At 44.3% G+C, this 14,591-nt stretch overlaps 1 protein-coding gene across 6 annotated transcripts in view; it reads left to right on the top strand.

The window, feature by feature from the left end:
• The window catches only part of LOC127660376 (inactive ubiquitin carboxyl-terminal hydrolase 54-like), a 79,910-nt gene that overhangs the window by 13,716 nt on the left and 51,603 nt on the right, over nt 1-14,591 (top strand). For 4 of the 6 annotated variants that reach the window (XM_052150518.1, XM_052150520.1, XM_052150519.1 and 1 more), the window contains exon 1: nt 10,597-10,720. The exons of 1 other annotated variant lie outside the window; for it this stretch is intronic. The gene's annotated coding sequence lies outside the window, so the exon portion shown is untranslated. Of the gene's footprint in view, nt 1-287; nt 378-10,596; nt 10,721-14,591 lie in introns of those variants that run through there. One more of the 6 variants, XM_052150516.1, reaches the window with a different exon arrangement.

Raw genomic sequence — 14,591 nt, 5'->3', positions numbered from 1 at the left:
GCTCTGTTATCTGTCTTTATGTTAACTGTCTCAAGCCTTATTTGCTAGGTGAGATCATACTTAAAAACACATATACACGTATAAAACACATTGTTTGGCATTGGCTCACATAATACACAATTATAGACTTTCAGGGTCTGTCCAAACAGATTATGTTCATTATGAGCTGTCACATGTTTTTCAGCAGTACCTTGTCTGCCCCTTTAAAGATTTAAATGACAGGAAGGGAGGAGGAGCTTCCTGAGGAAACAGGTGTGTACTGATAGGAATGATGTCATTGTTTCAGTATCACCTGGAAAAACCTGCATGACTGTCAGTGGGACATTCACATTACAGCTGCTCACGACCGGATCACAGATGTCTGCCAGACAGGCGCTGTAAGTACTTCGACACAGAATAAAAGGTTTATAAGAAACCCCTTTTGTCATTTTGAGGGATTGTTTTACAGTTTCACATGTATGGCCTACCAGATGCTGTAGCTGACAGGTGTGATTGCTGTGTTTTAACATTTTGTGAAATGCATTTTAAGCCAGGCTTTACGCATTGTTAAAGAGGAAATTCTAGAGTGTTTTTTTTTTTGCTTTGTATGATAATGCACTAGCCTATACTTTCAGGGCTAGAGACTATATGTGGACATGATAATGAATTAACAGTTGCAGTCTACACTGCTATGTCTCAGCGTTAAACTCAGTGCTGACATGTTAGTTGTGACACTGTAAATCTTTTTTTACACTAAATCATTCTGTGTCGTTTTCAATGTAGCTCATGCCATAAAGTAGTTGATTCTCTTTGCAGAGATATGTTTTACATACCATGAGCAGCTGTGAGTTTTTACAGGATGAGATATACTGCTGATATGAATCTACAACAGGAAATTAATGAAAGGTGTTGGGACTTAGGAATATTGAAAGAAAACAGGCGAAGAAGAGAACAATAAATTCCAATAGTGACCCATTTTCCTTTCATAACTGGTGTAGTGTTTGTGTAGCTGATGTGGTATTAGACATCCAATGAGTTTATGCGTAAGAAGACTGTTTGCCCTCTGATGTCATTAAGTTGCATGACTACAGCCATTGTGTTAGGGATAATCACATGACAGAGTGAGTAAAGCATGTCTGGATGTCCGGGAGGTGTCACTCAGTGAGGATGATGTCATTCAGAAAGTAGATCTAGTAAAGCAGGAATAGTTAGCCAGACCTCTGAATCACATATGAGTTACTATTGTTCTCTTACGAGAGGTTCTCTCGTATTGCGTAAGCTAGCTTACGCTACGGGAAAGATTCATCTTTTCTGAGATATTGAAGCCAAAAAATTATCCTTAATTTTGTATCATTTGTCAACGCAGTGCAGCAACTGCAGACCTTGAGCGGGCTAGCTAGCGAGCTCATTGGTTGCTCTGCGGCAACTGCTGCAGCCTATAGAGCGAACTTGGGCGAACTTCGCGTCCAATGAGAAGCGTCCGCACGCTACTGCATCAAAGCCCGCCAAAATGGGCGTGGCTAGAGTGCATATAAGCGTAGTTCGTAGGCTGGAACCCTGGTTTTCATCTCTTCAGCGAAGGTTTTCGCATCTCTGAACTGGAAGCCGCGTCGCCGTTCGAGGGGCATCTAGCAAGCTTGGACAGCTTCGAAGAAGCCGGCCGTCTCCGCCACCTTCAGCCATCCTGCGAGCTACGCCATCCGGCGGCGTATCCTTTTTAGAGCAAGCTAGTTCTTAACGAACTTCACAAAAGAGTAACGAGCGTCTTTTTAAGATGCCTCGCACCACTTGCGCTTCATGCGCGCCCCTCTCAGCGCCGGAGACCGCCACATCATCTGCGCTCTCTGCCTGGGACTGGGGCATGCAGAGCTCGCCCTCGCTGAAGGCGGATGCGACCTCTGCGAGGAGCTTCTGATGTCGACCCTGCGGGCTCGACTTCGAGCGCTCAGAATCGAAGCCGCCGCGCGCCTTCCGTTCGCCCGCGCAGGAAAAGCGCCAGCTCCCAAAGGCTGCCAGAACCGGTGATAGAAGCGACTGCCTTGCGGAGCCTCTCCCTCGAGCATCGCTCTCACCCTCCCGCCCCGGGACGCGCAGTTGCCGCCCAGCGGCCGCACTGCTGCCATCTCGGAGGACGAGGCGGAGGATAAGGGCTGTTCCATCATGGCTTCGGACAGCGAGGTGGTCAGGCTCCACGCCTCCTCCTCGGCCCAGGAATCCAGCAGGACCAGCGCCGGGTCGAAGGGGAACTAACACGCCTCCTCACACAGGCCGTCGACCGCCTAGTGGTCACCGCCCCTGAGCAGGCTCCCAACAGACTCGACGACTGCTTTCTTCAGAGCCGTCGCCAGCGCAACACCCGCGGCCGGGCCGCTCCCTTCCTGCCGGAACTCCACACTCAAGGGCTACTCCTCCATCCCCGGTCGAGGATTCGGTAGCAGCACACCTTTGCCCGCCCTCCGCGAGATGGCGGTCTAAGCCAGTGCTCCCGTCTAAGGCCTGCAGAGCGACTTCCGCCTATGTTGGCGCGCCTATTCCGCCGCCGGCCAAGCCGCATCTGCTCTGCACTCCATGGCCGTCTTACAGATCCTCCAAGCGGACCTTCTTCGGAGTGGGATGAGAAAGGCAGGCACCCAGAGGCTGTTACAGATCTAAGAAGCGCGACGGACCTGCGCCCTTCAGCGCCACCAAAGCTGCAGCCCAAGCTCTAGGGAAGTGCATGGCCTCGCTGACTGTGACCGAGAGACATCTGTGGCTAACGCTAGCCGACATGGGAGAAGCAGAGCGCTCCACGTTCCTCAACGCACCGCTCTCTCCGACCGGTCTCTTCGGCTCCGCGATGAGTGGCATTGTTGACCGGTTTTCAGAAGTCCAGAAAGCCACCGAAGCCATGAACCTCTTCCTGCTGCGTCGCGCTAGCTCCTCTGCAGGCCGCCCACGTGACCAGCCTCCTGCACGAGCCTCTTCACAGCGCCCAGCTCAACAAAGTCAGACTTCTCAGCGTCGACAGGACGGCCGCCCTCGATCGCGCTCAGACAGCCGCCGCAGACCGCCGCCCCCCCCCACGGGCCTCGGTCTAAGGTTGCGCTGAAACCTGAGCAACCGAAGTCCTCCTAGCCTTGTTTAAACAAACGACGGCTCAGTCCCGCCGCAGCCAGACCACCGTCAAAGCTTCGCCCCTGTCAGTCCCCCTCTCTCAGGCTACTACAGTGGTGGATTCAGCAGCCAACAAGCCGGTGATACTGCCTGCTTGCCTGCACTCAAATGCCGTTTTCACGGCGACCCAAAGAAATCTTGTAAAGAGCAAACATGCCTTATGTGTAGAAAATGTGCCCACAATCCAGTGTTCACCCCCACACACAAGCATTACACTTCCGTGTTCCTATCAGAGCCCACTCACATAAAGCGGACACAGCCCGCTCGAGTGTTAGAATCAATAAGCGCGCCCTCGAATCCGTCGCGGCGCCCTTCTCTGGCCGCTCTGTCACACGACCAGCCTTATGTGTAGAAAATGTGCCCACAATCCAGTGTTCACCTCTACACACAAGCATTACACTTCCGTGTCCGATCAGAGCCCACTCACATCAAGCGGACACAGCCCGCTCGAGTGTTAGAGTCAATAAGCGGCTCATGAATACGTGCGCGCGCCCATTCACTGCCCGCTCTGTCACACGGCCAGCAAACACTTCTCTGTATGTAAGTCCCTTGCCCGTGACTATGCTAGCACATCACTTAACAGATGTGACTCTTTCCCCATTCACCTCAATCGGGAAGTCACTCACAGAACAGCCTGTCCCTGCTGTCTGCGAGCAGTCATGCATAAGCACAGTAAGCGCGCTCACACATTCTGTTCAGCGTGCTGTGTGGCAATCAGGGCGATTTGGCCATTCACCCTCTAGCGTTACGCTTCAAAGCGTGGGAAGCTATCCCAGGGATATCCAAATGGGTGTTAAGCACAATAAAACAGGGCTATTTGCTACAGTTCGATCGCTGCCCTCCCCGCTTCAGAGCGCGGCTCGAAACTATTGTGAACACGGAAGCAGCCTGCATGCTTCATCAGAAATAGCAAACCTTCTGTGTAAAAGGGCCATAGAGAAAGTGCCGCCTTCGCTGAGCGAGTTGGGGTTTTACAGCCGTTATTTTCTTGTTCCCAAGAATGACGGCGGCCTCAGACCAATATTAGATCTCAGGGGTTTGAACAAGGTGCTTGCAAAAAGACTGTTCAAAATGCTTACAATCAGGAAACTCCTCGCGCATACGCGCCAGGGGGACTGGTTTATTTCTCTCGATCTGAAAGATGCCTACTTTCAGATTCAGATAAATCCCCGTCACAGGCCATTCTTGAGATTAGCCTTGAAGGCCAGGTTTATCAATACACCGTCCTTCCGTTCGGCCTGCCTTTAGCACCCGTACTCTCACGAAGTGCATGGATGCGGTGCTTCGCACCCCTCGCGAGTCAGGGCTTGCGAATTCTGAACTATTTGGACGACTGGCTGATTATGGCACAGTCACACACGGAGCTTCTGTCTCACAGAACAGTTCTCCTCAGCCATCTGAACAGTTTGGGTCTTGCAGTCAATTGGACCAAGAGCTCACTACTGCCCAGTCAGGCAATTTCCTTCCTTGGAATAGAACTAGACTCCGTGGCAATGACGGCTCGCTTATCTACACAGCGCCGTGTTCAGCGACTAGCCGCGTCCTTTCAGATGAACAGCCTCACGCCTCTGAAAAAATTTCAGAGAGTGCTAGGTTACATGGCCTCAGCCGCAGCAGTACTTCAGCTGGGTTTACTGCGCATGTGCCCGCTTCAGCATTGGCTAAACACCCGCGCGTCTCGCCGGGCTTGGGCCACAGGCGCCAGCCGATCAAGGTGACTCAGACCTGTATTTCAGCTCTGCAGCCCTGGACAGTGGCCGAATGGTATCAGCAGGGAGTGACGATGGGAGCTGTATCTCGCCGAAAAGTCATCTCGACAGACGCGTCCAACATGGGTTGGGGTGCGGTCTGCGAGGGCTCTCCGGTTTTTTGGCCTATGGTCAGTTCAGGAAAAGCTCCTTCACATAAATTGTCTGGAAATGATCAGGGTCACCACGTCCTAGTCCGTTCCGACAACAGATCTGTGGTATCCTACCTAAACCGTCAGGGCGGTGTCAGATCCAGGAACCTCTTCCATCTGACGAAACGCATACTGAGTTGGTCCCAGTGCCACCTGCGCTCGCTGAGGGCGATGCACGTGCCAGGCCACCTGAACGACGGCCCAGACAGACTGTCCAGAGACAATATTCCTCCAGGGGAATGGTCCCTGCAGCTCAAACAGTCCAGAAGTTATGGCGCATATTCGGCAGAGCAGAGATAGACCTCTTGCGTCAGAAGAGAACTCTCACTGCCCAATGTTTTTCTCAGCGAGGGCGCGCTGGCCCAGGACTGGCCCAACCGCCCGCTTTACGCCTTCCCTCCCGTCTCGCTATTGCCACAGGTAATGCAGAGGATCAGGAAGCAGCGTCACTCGGTGCTCCTCTTAGCCCGGCGTTGGGAGAATCAGACATGGTTCCGGAGCTTACGCAGCTGTCACTGACAGCGCCGTGGCCCATCCCAGTGAGACAGATCTCCTCTCTCAAGCTCGCGACGCGATCTGGCATCCCCACCCAGAGCACTGGGCGCTGCAGCGTGGGTGATCAGCGACTACCCGTCGCTCTGCCAGAAGGGGTAATAAACACCGTCATACACGCTAGAGCCCCTTCCACGAGAAGACTCTATGCGTCAAAATGGTCTGTGTTTTCAAAATAGTGCACTGACAGAGACCTGGACCCACGGACATGTGGGGTGTACGTACGCTGCTCGTGTTTTTACAAGAGCTGCTGGATAAGGGCAGATCCCCATCCACGCTCAAAGTGTATGTGGCGGCCGTCGCGGCGTTCACTGAACCCCTGCACGGCCAGTCACTGGGAAAAAAGCGAGCTGGTCATCCGGCTTCCTCAAGGGAGCTAGAAGGATGAACCCCGCGCCCCCATCGGTTCCTATCTGGGATCTTTCTATAGTTCTCGAAACTATGAAAGCCCCCTTTCGAACCGCTTCAATCCGTGGATTTGAAATACCTTTCACTCAAAACCGTTTTCTGACTGCCCTGTCATCAGTCAAGCGTGTGGGAGACCTTCACGCGCTGTCTGTCAGCGCTGCGTGTCTTGAGTTTTGACCAAGTGACTCCAAGGTCATTTTAAAGCCTAGACACGGCTATGATCCCAAGGTGATCGGTACTCCTTTCAGAGCACAGGTCATTTCCCTATCGGGCTGCCAGCATCCGATAGCGAAGCGGCGTCAATCTCCTTTGCCCAGTCAGAGCACTGAGATTGTATACTGCACGCTCCGCCTCTTTCAGGCGCTCTGAGCAGCTTTTCGTTTAGTTCGGGGCGCACCAAAGGTCTCGCCGCCTCGAAACAGACACTGTCTAGATGGATAGTGGGCGCTATTGCTGCCGCATGCGCGTCAAAAGACCTGCCATGCCCGTTGGGCATTAGGGCTCACTCCACTAGAGGCATGGCCTCATCGTGGGCATGGTCCAGCGGGATTTCCATTCACGACATATGTGTGGCAGCGGGCTGGGCTTCCCCCTCCACCTTTGTCAGATTTTATAATCTGGAAGTGCCCGCCCTGTAGGCAAAACTACTAGTGGTTTAATACGCTACAGCTCCCCTGGTGAGCTGCACTGATGGGACTCATTCCACACAGACCGGCACCGCCGCTCTGTCGTTCCCTTCCCACTATGTGCTTATGTATTACACACACAATGGCCCGCACTCTTGCCGGCCAAATATTATTTCCCCACTCACAAGGGCTCCCCCGGGTCCCCCCACCCCCGGGACTCGGCGGTGCGCACGGCGTTGACAATGGGTTCCGTAGAGAACCTCTCGTAAGAGAACGAATCGGTTACCTAACGTAACCTCGGTTCTCTCTAGATGAGGGAACGAGTATTGCGTAGCCGGCCGTGCTTTCAGCGCCACGGCGACTTTAAGCTTCATTCAATGAAAACCAGGGTTCCAGCCTACGAACTACGCTTATATGCACTCTAGCCACGCCCATTTTGGCGGGCTTTGATGCAATAGCTGCGGACGCTCTCTCATTGGGCGCGAGTTAGCTCAAGTTCGATCTATAGGCTGCAGCGGTTGCCGCAGAGCAACCAATAAGCTCGCTAGCTAGCCCGCTCAAGGTCTGCAGTTGCTGCACTGCGTTGACAAATGATACAAAATTAAGGATAATTTTTTGGCTTCAATAACTCAGAAAAGATTAATCTCTCATCTAGAGAGAACCGAGGTTACGTTAGGTAACCGATTCGTTTTTAAGAACGATCTGAATTTTCTCCAGACTTTCTGTGTATTCTTGTTAATTCTTTGTTACATAAACTGTTCCGGTCATGATTCTGTGGTTAGGATATGAAAAGTAACAGGAAGTATCTCTTTTACTCTGTCTTCCCTTGTCATGACAGGGGGTTATAAAAGGCTGTTTCCTGAAGTCCATGCAAATCACAAATTACAAGCTGTGGCCAATGTACCACACATTTAAAAAACGGTATAGCAGCCAGTGACATAATCAGCAGCATGTAATGGTTGAAGGTATAGTTCACCCAAAAATTAAAATTCAGTCATTGTTCACTCACACCTGTGCTTTTATAACCCCATATGTCTTTATTTATTTTTCTTAACACAAATGGAGAAATTGTGAAAAAAAAAAAAATTGTGCTCAGTGATGTCATACAATGGCACTTAATGATGACCGCCTCTTCAAGCTAGAAAAGGACACAACAGTGTAATTCAGAAGTCTCATGTCTTGTTCTGAAAGCATACAATAAGGTTTGGTGAGAAACAAATCAAAATCAAATTGATTATTTAGTGAAGCTCTCGACCTACCATTGATCTCCTTTGCATGTTCATAAGGCTGCAAGTGAGCAACAGTTCACATAGCCCCTTTATCGCGACATGGTGTGTTCAAGGAGAAAACTTGTTTTGTTTATCTAAACAAGGTCTGTCAAGTGTTTCACCAGTTAGATATTGGTTCTGTTTCTCATCAAACCTTATCGTATGCCTTTAGAACAAGACATTCTGTCCTTCTGAAACTTGAAGAGGTGGTCACCATAAACTGCCATTGTATGACATCACTGAGCACATCTGTGTTAAGAAAAACAAGAAGTAATATGGGGTTATAAAAGCACAGGTGTGAGTAAACAATGACTGAATTTTCATTTTTGGGTGAACTATACCTTTAAATGAAATGTAATATGAAGTGACATATTGAACATATTACTTATATGAACATATATGACAAAATGACACTTTCAGAGTTTAGACTAAATGAGACAAAAAAACTAAACGAGCACTATTTATATACTTATTAATAGCAACTAAAATTTTTCTTTGACTAACATCAACTGCTGATACTGTATATTTCTAAAGGGAAGCTTCTAATGGGAAAATAATGGTGGCATAAAACATAATTAATGAGTGAACTTGTGAACCTAGGAAAACAATTAGTCAGGCTTTTGGAAGAATTGGAACAGGTGGAGGAAGTGTTGGAACAAAGAGTGCAAGCATTGTTATGAATGAAGCCTTTTATTTTTTTACATAAGCTTTTGTCTTGTCATTGAATAGCCCATTGTGAGATAGAGTACCCCTTTTCCCACTTTTAAAACTGACTGACACTACTAATATATATATATATATATATATATATATATATATATATATATATATATATATATAAATATATTTATTATTATTATTAATAGTGGGAGGTATATTTCTGTGAAATGTTACCTGTGCATATGTTGTGATTGTCTCCATCATTTGTTTTCCCTTTTACTGGGCTCTATTGTGGTTTCTATTTTATTCTTTTTTTGCCATTAATTCCTGTGCAGACTGGAAGCTATACAGTGTTTGTTGTTATTCTGTTTATATTCTATTTGTATGGCGTGCTGTCTAGGAACTGCAGCCTCATCTCATCCTGGAATAGAATCTAGACAAAATTTGTATTAAAGACCATTTATGCATGTCAGAAATGTCTATAATCATGATTTTAGGACTTCTGATGTTCATGTTTTGGTGTGGTCAAATCTTTGTGTTACCACATCAGTCTGTTTTTTTTTTCTCAGAAAGAAAAGCCTCTAACATCTGCCAATATAAAGTTAATTGTGGACTGGCCCTCCCTTCCTTTGTGTGGTCACTGAAAATGATCAGTTTGGACTGGCTCTTTGTAAAATAAAAAAAGCATTGCATATTCTGGTTTGTCCATTAACAGTTTAGCTAATGGAAAATCTGAGTACACAATTTATCCTTTTGTCTTTGACCACAATTGGCCATGTTGTGAGTGTGACTAAAACACAATACATTGAATTTTAGTTGTATTGCACATCAGAAGTACCAGTCTCTCTTTTTATTCTTAAACTAGTATTAGTTTGAATGCATATCCCTAGTCTTAGTTTCTGATGTATAATAGAAGTAATTTCTTTAGCTGTGACACTTTAGTTCCCTTCCTCTTCATATGTTTTTAATCATGAGTGTTGATGAGTTGCTGGCTGCTCTCCAGGCTAAACTGTTTTTTAAGCCTTGTTAATTATCTTTGTGTGGAGGAAGTAACTTGCCCCACACCATGTTATTCTCATTCAATCAGCAGTCAATCTGTTAACAGTTTGGGAACTGTAAAATTGCTGTTTTTTGAAAGATGTGTTTGGTGCTTGGTTCCTGTCATCAGGCTCTTACGTTTCCTCCCATGATGTTTGAAAATGAATCTTTATTCTTGTGTCTTTTCAGTGTTAAGCTATGTTTAATGAATTCTCACAGAATTATTTTATAACTGCAATTACATTAATTATTTTAAAACTCATGTATTATTTGAGCGGTAAAGTCATTTAAACGGTCATTTTTACTGCCATTTTAGGGTTTGTTGACAGTACTTTGTCATAGCAATGAAGTTGTAAAATTTGCCTTTACACAAAAAACGTTAGTTAGTGATTTTATGACAATAAAAGTATGTTAACACACATGATTTTATCACTTTGAGGTAAACATATATCCATATACACAACATGGATATCTATGTATTGATTTTTGACTTCTACATCACAAACCACTATATACTCTACTTTTTTACACAGAAGATCACAAGACTCTAGTGTGATGGGCATTGAATTCGAAGTAAAAGCAGAAGTCTTGTTTTTAAGAAAATATCTGTAGCTCACTTGCTTGAAAACTGAAATTCTATGTTGTTTTTTCCAATCTAGCCTAGCTTGTTTACTTTAGTTTCACATAAATTTGTCAAATCTAGACAGATCAGTTGCAAGCCAAACATTCAGCCATTTACTTGTGGGTATCATCTTTGTCATCTGCAACTGTGCATGGCACATTAAAGAGGTAACGCATCTCTTTACATGGGTGGGCTTTGCTCAGTAGTTCACTCGCCTCCATTGTGTGTGTTTCAGGGGGCAGGGGCTGCAGGTAATAGCGCTACCCCTCCCCAGCCCGCCCGCCCGATGTCTGTCTCTCTCTCTCTCTCTCTCTCTCTCGCTCTCTCTCTCTCTCTCTCTCTCTCTCTCTCTCTCTCTCTCAAGAGTTCAATGAACGCGCGAAGTAATTTATGTGCGGAGGAGAGTCCGGAGCTCGCGAGGATACCGGCAACTAAAGCTAACGATACGGGATAAAGTCACGCACCGAACCGGAGTTCCCCGTCACTTTATACGGACGAACTCGGAATAAAAAGGGTGAGTTTTACAAACATTTTCTCTAACGAAGGGCTAAACTTTTACCCATCAAATTTAGACGTTCCACACGGGATTTGGTTTGGAAGAGACTCGTATTGTTCCTGAATCCCTCTGGGACCTAGACACTATGGAACAAAGTTGGAAACGCGGTAGCAGGTTTTATTTTTCAGGAAAGAAATTCAAAAGAAAAAGTATCGTTTTACTGAAAAGACATACATCTTGTTTCTGCGAGAGCTGAGACAAACTTGTGAATAAATGTGTGAGAATATTTTTCTTAATGTATTACTATGATCTAAAAACGTAGCAAAACATTTTTGTCGCTTTTTAAACACCATTTTTTGTTTCGGCACCTCAAGGTAAAATGTGAACGACGACTATATAACTTCATAACAGGGTGCTAATTGTATGCAGTTTCTCTATGAATGTACGCGTGGTGTGAGAAAAGACTTAACTTGGAAATAACAAGTTAAGGATAACAAGAAACATATTGAGTGCCTTATTTGTGCGTAATGTTATTGTCGTGCACCTGCAAGATCTTTTCTACCCTTTTACTTTCATTTAATTCTTTCTCAGTTGACCACATGAGAACTAGTGCTGAAGTAGCCTGCATGTGGAATACAAAGTGTATTTAACACGTCTTAACTCGTAAATGCATGGGTGTTTCGCCAAACATTATTACATGAACATATTTCAATCACAAATTAATCTGCAAAATGGCCAGATATTGTCAGATTTTCTAAACATTATCTAGACAATTAGAAAATTATTGAATACAATATATTTAGGTATTTTTTAACGTTTTATTTTTTATGTCAAATAGATTATGTAACAAACCTAGTACAGGATTCATTACTTCTATACTGGAATTTCAGTATAGAAGTATACTAGCTGGCTGTCAAACACTTATTGAGCTTGGAGCCTATGATAGTGGATTTTACCAATATGATAACTAAGTTGGGTAGTACCTGCCGATAACCGATAAATCAACTGATATTTTTTTAAATTGATACTGAATGAAAAATATAACACAAAGTAAATGGTGCTGAAGTTTATTAAAAAATAAACTACTGACTGAACCATGAAAATATATTGGACTTTTTTAAATGAAATATTAATATATATGAACTAATATTCGAATTTTACAATCAGCTGATTTTAAATTGACGTTGTTTCCTTAGTCCACAAGAGGGAGCAATAAATACATAAACCATTCAGCATCGTTATATTATTGCATAGAACATTCATATCCTGGCTGTTAGAAAAGAGCATTTTATTTTTAACTAATGTGCATAAAATAAATAAGATGTCCATAATCTCAAAATTAAAATGAGGGGGGAAATGCTTCATTTGTGAAAAAAAAAATATTTGATATGTATTTGGCTAAGGTGTATGTAAACTTCTGACTTCAACTGTACATAGGCTAATTTCAGAAGTACACCCAAATGACAATAGCCAAATCATACTGGTCATGTGTTACACTTGCTATAGTTTACTTCCACGTTGCTGCTTTGTCAAATAGCAATGCCAAATGTAAATTGAGCCAATCACTGATACATCAGCGCCACTCTGAGTAACAAATAATATGTGTAATATGCATATGTGCATATAGGTTACTGATAATTCACCATTATTGCACAGAAAATCAACATAATATAGTTGTCATTTGTATGAATATAGTACTTAATTATCTAGTAATAAACATTAAATATTTATCCTGTGATAGTTAACTTATATAGATATGAAATAATCATAAAAATAGCATTTATGTAAGCACTAAATAAGCCCAAACAATATTACATACAGTATCTAATGTCTTTATTGACCCTATACACTTTTGATAAGCAATTCTAAAAAAAAAAAAATGTTTCTTTGCAATTTTGGCTTTTTTATTTTATTTTGTTGCTGCTGCTGACATTATTCAGAAGAGATATGTTGAGGAATACTAAAAAGACGTGGGCATAACTCCAGCAAATGGCATGGAATGAGGTCTAGGGTAATTTTCGACCTGAGGTATGCATCAAAAGGGTTAATGAAATTAAGTTAACACATGTTCACATAGTCTGTGAGGAGCTGAAGTATGTGTTATTACTATACAAGGCTAATAACAACTCAATATTCACTAGCACAAACTTTTGCAGGTCAGCTCTAGTCACATGTCTAATTGCACTGATGTGAGATGTGGCTAAACCCTTGGTCAGGTCAGCTCCAGATCAAACAGACCTCACTAACAGGCTTTGGCACACAAGAGAGTGCTTTATTGGAGAAATAAACCACAACAATACTTTTACCACAGGAACATGATGATGCATTTTGATTATCATGATGATATGAAGATGAATTGCTGTTAAGGTGTGACAGTTCACAATTTATTAACAAGTTCACAACTTCTTTTTAAGTGATGTAACCACTTATTGTGGTGTTTATAATTACTAGATAAAAGGTTTGTTATTCTTGGATATTTCAAATGATTTGGCCCTTGCCAACAGCTGAATATTATCTGGAAAGCTACCCTTGCGTATTAACAGCACAGAAGCCAGTTTTGATGTAACTGCAGTGCTAAATGACCACAGGCTAAAATACAGTGTTCTCAGCCCCATTCTATGCTGTGGAGAGAGAGTTAGCATCATACTGACCCAGATTCAGGTGGCCTTACACCTTCACAGATGGTTAGAGGGAAATGTAGTTAGTTGTGCCAGGCCAAAGTGATGCTCACTGTCTCATGCTTACAGGAGAACAACCAAACTCTCCAACTGTGGGTCTTACCCTCTGATAAACCTGGTTTGTGATCTATGCCATGAGGTTGTTTTTTTTTAATTTTTTTTATTCAGGTAATGCTTAAATCATCTAGTTCTTTTGGATGTATATATTGGAATAGGACATATAAACATATGGACAATGTTTGTGTCTGGCTGTATCCTTTGCTTGACCACCCCATATGCTTGCACCTCATCCTTCCAAAAACAGCATCGGGTCTTGGTTTCCATGGCAACCGCAACCTACCCTGTATTTTTTTCTCTATAGTGGAAAATAACTGCTCTAGCTTGGACCTGTGCTTCCTCAGCACTGGGCTCCTGCTGTGGAATGATGTCAGTCAGGGAATGATGGAAAAGGTGGAGAGCATATCACCCGAGGATGGGCCTCTTTCTGTTTCTTATCGTCCTACTAAACTTTGAAATTGTGTTCCCTCAGGAGATAAAATAACCAGAGACTTCTAAAGCTGCTAGTTTGACTGTTCAAGGTTTTCTTGTCTTTTTGTACTCAAGAAGCAGTCTTTGAATGTAGGTTAAGGCTGATTACTTAAGCAGAGTAATGTCTTATTAATATAATTAACTGAACAGAGAAAATCCCAAACATAGCTTTAGCTGCATGCAAGCCTGTGCACTATCCATCCAAACAGAATTGTTTATTTAGCATGTAGAGATAAAATAGCTTAATCCCTCTAACGGAATGGATTCTAAATCTCTTTCACTAAAGTAAACTGTAACAACACTTTGGCCAGATAACTGACTTGTTTATCATTCACTTTCAGTTATAGATATAGGGTGCCAAGACTGGCGACATGTTTTCCTCAAGCTTTTGTCCCTGTTGGATATTTTCACTGCTGGTTCAAGTGAAGTTTTGGCAAAGCTGTCAGTGACAGACTGAGGTGTGAAGCTTCTCACCGGTGAGACATTACAGACTTCATTAGTGGCACAAATGTGCCCTGCTGGATTCAAAATGTCAGATAGCTGCGTCAGAGGTGGCGGCTGGGAGGGATGGAATTCTCTCACCCCTGATGGCTAAATGGTTATCACAGTCCCAGCAGATTCTGTAACTCTAGGAATAATCCTGGAAATGGCAAACAAGCACCAACTAGATAACTTTTAACCTT

The sequence above is a fragment of the Xyrauchen texanus genome, chromosome 20, assembly GCF_025860055.1.
Source record: "Xyrauchen texanus isolate HMW12.3.18 chromosome 20, RBS_HiC_50CHRs, whole genome shotgun sequence".
Classification (NCBI taxonomy): Eukaryota; Metazoa; Chordata; class Actinopteri; order Cypriniformes; family Catostomidae; genus Xyrauchen; species Xyrauchen texanus.
The sequence above is the reverse complement of the archived record's forward strand: the minus strand, read 5'-3'. Positions and strand labels throughout refer to the sequence as shown.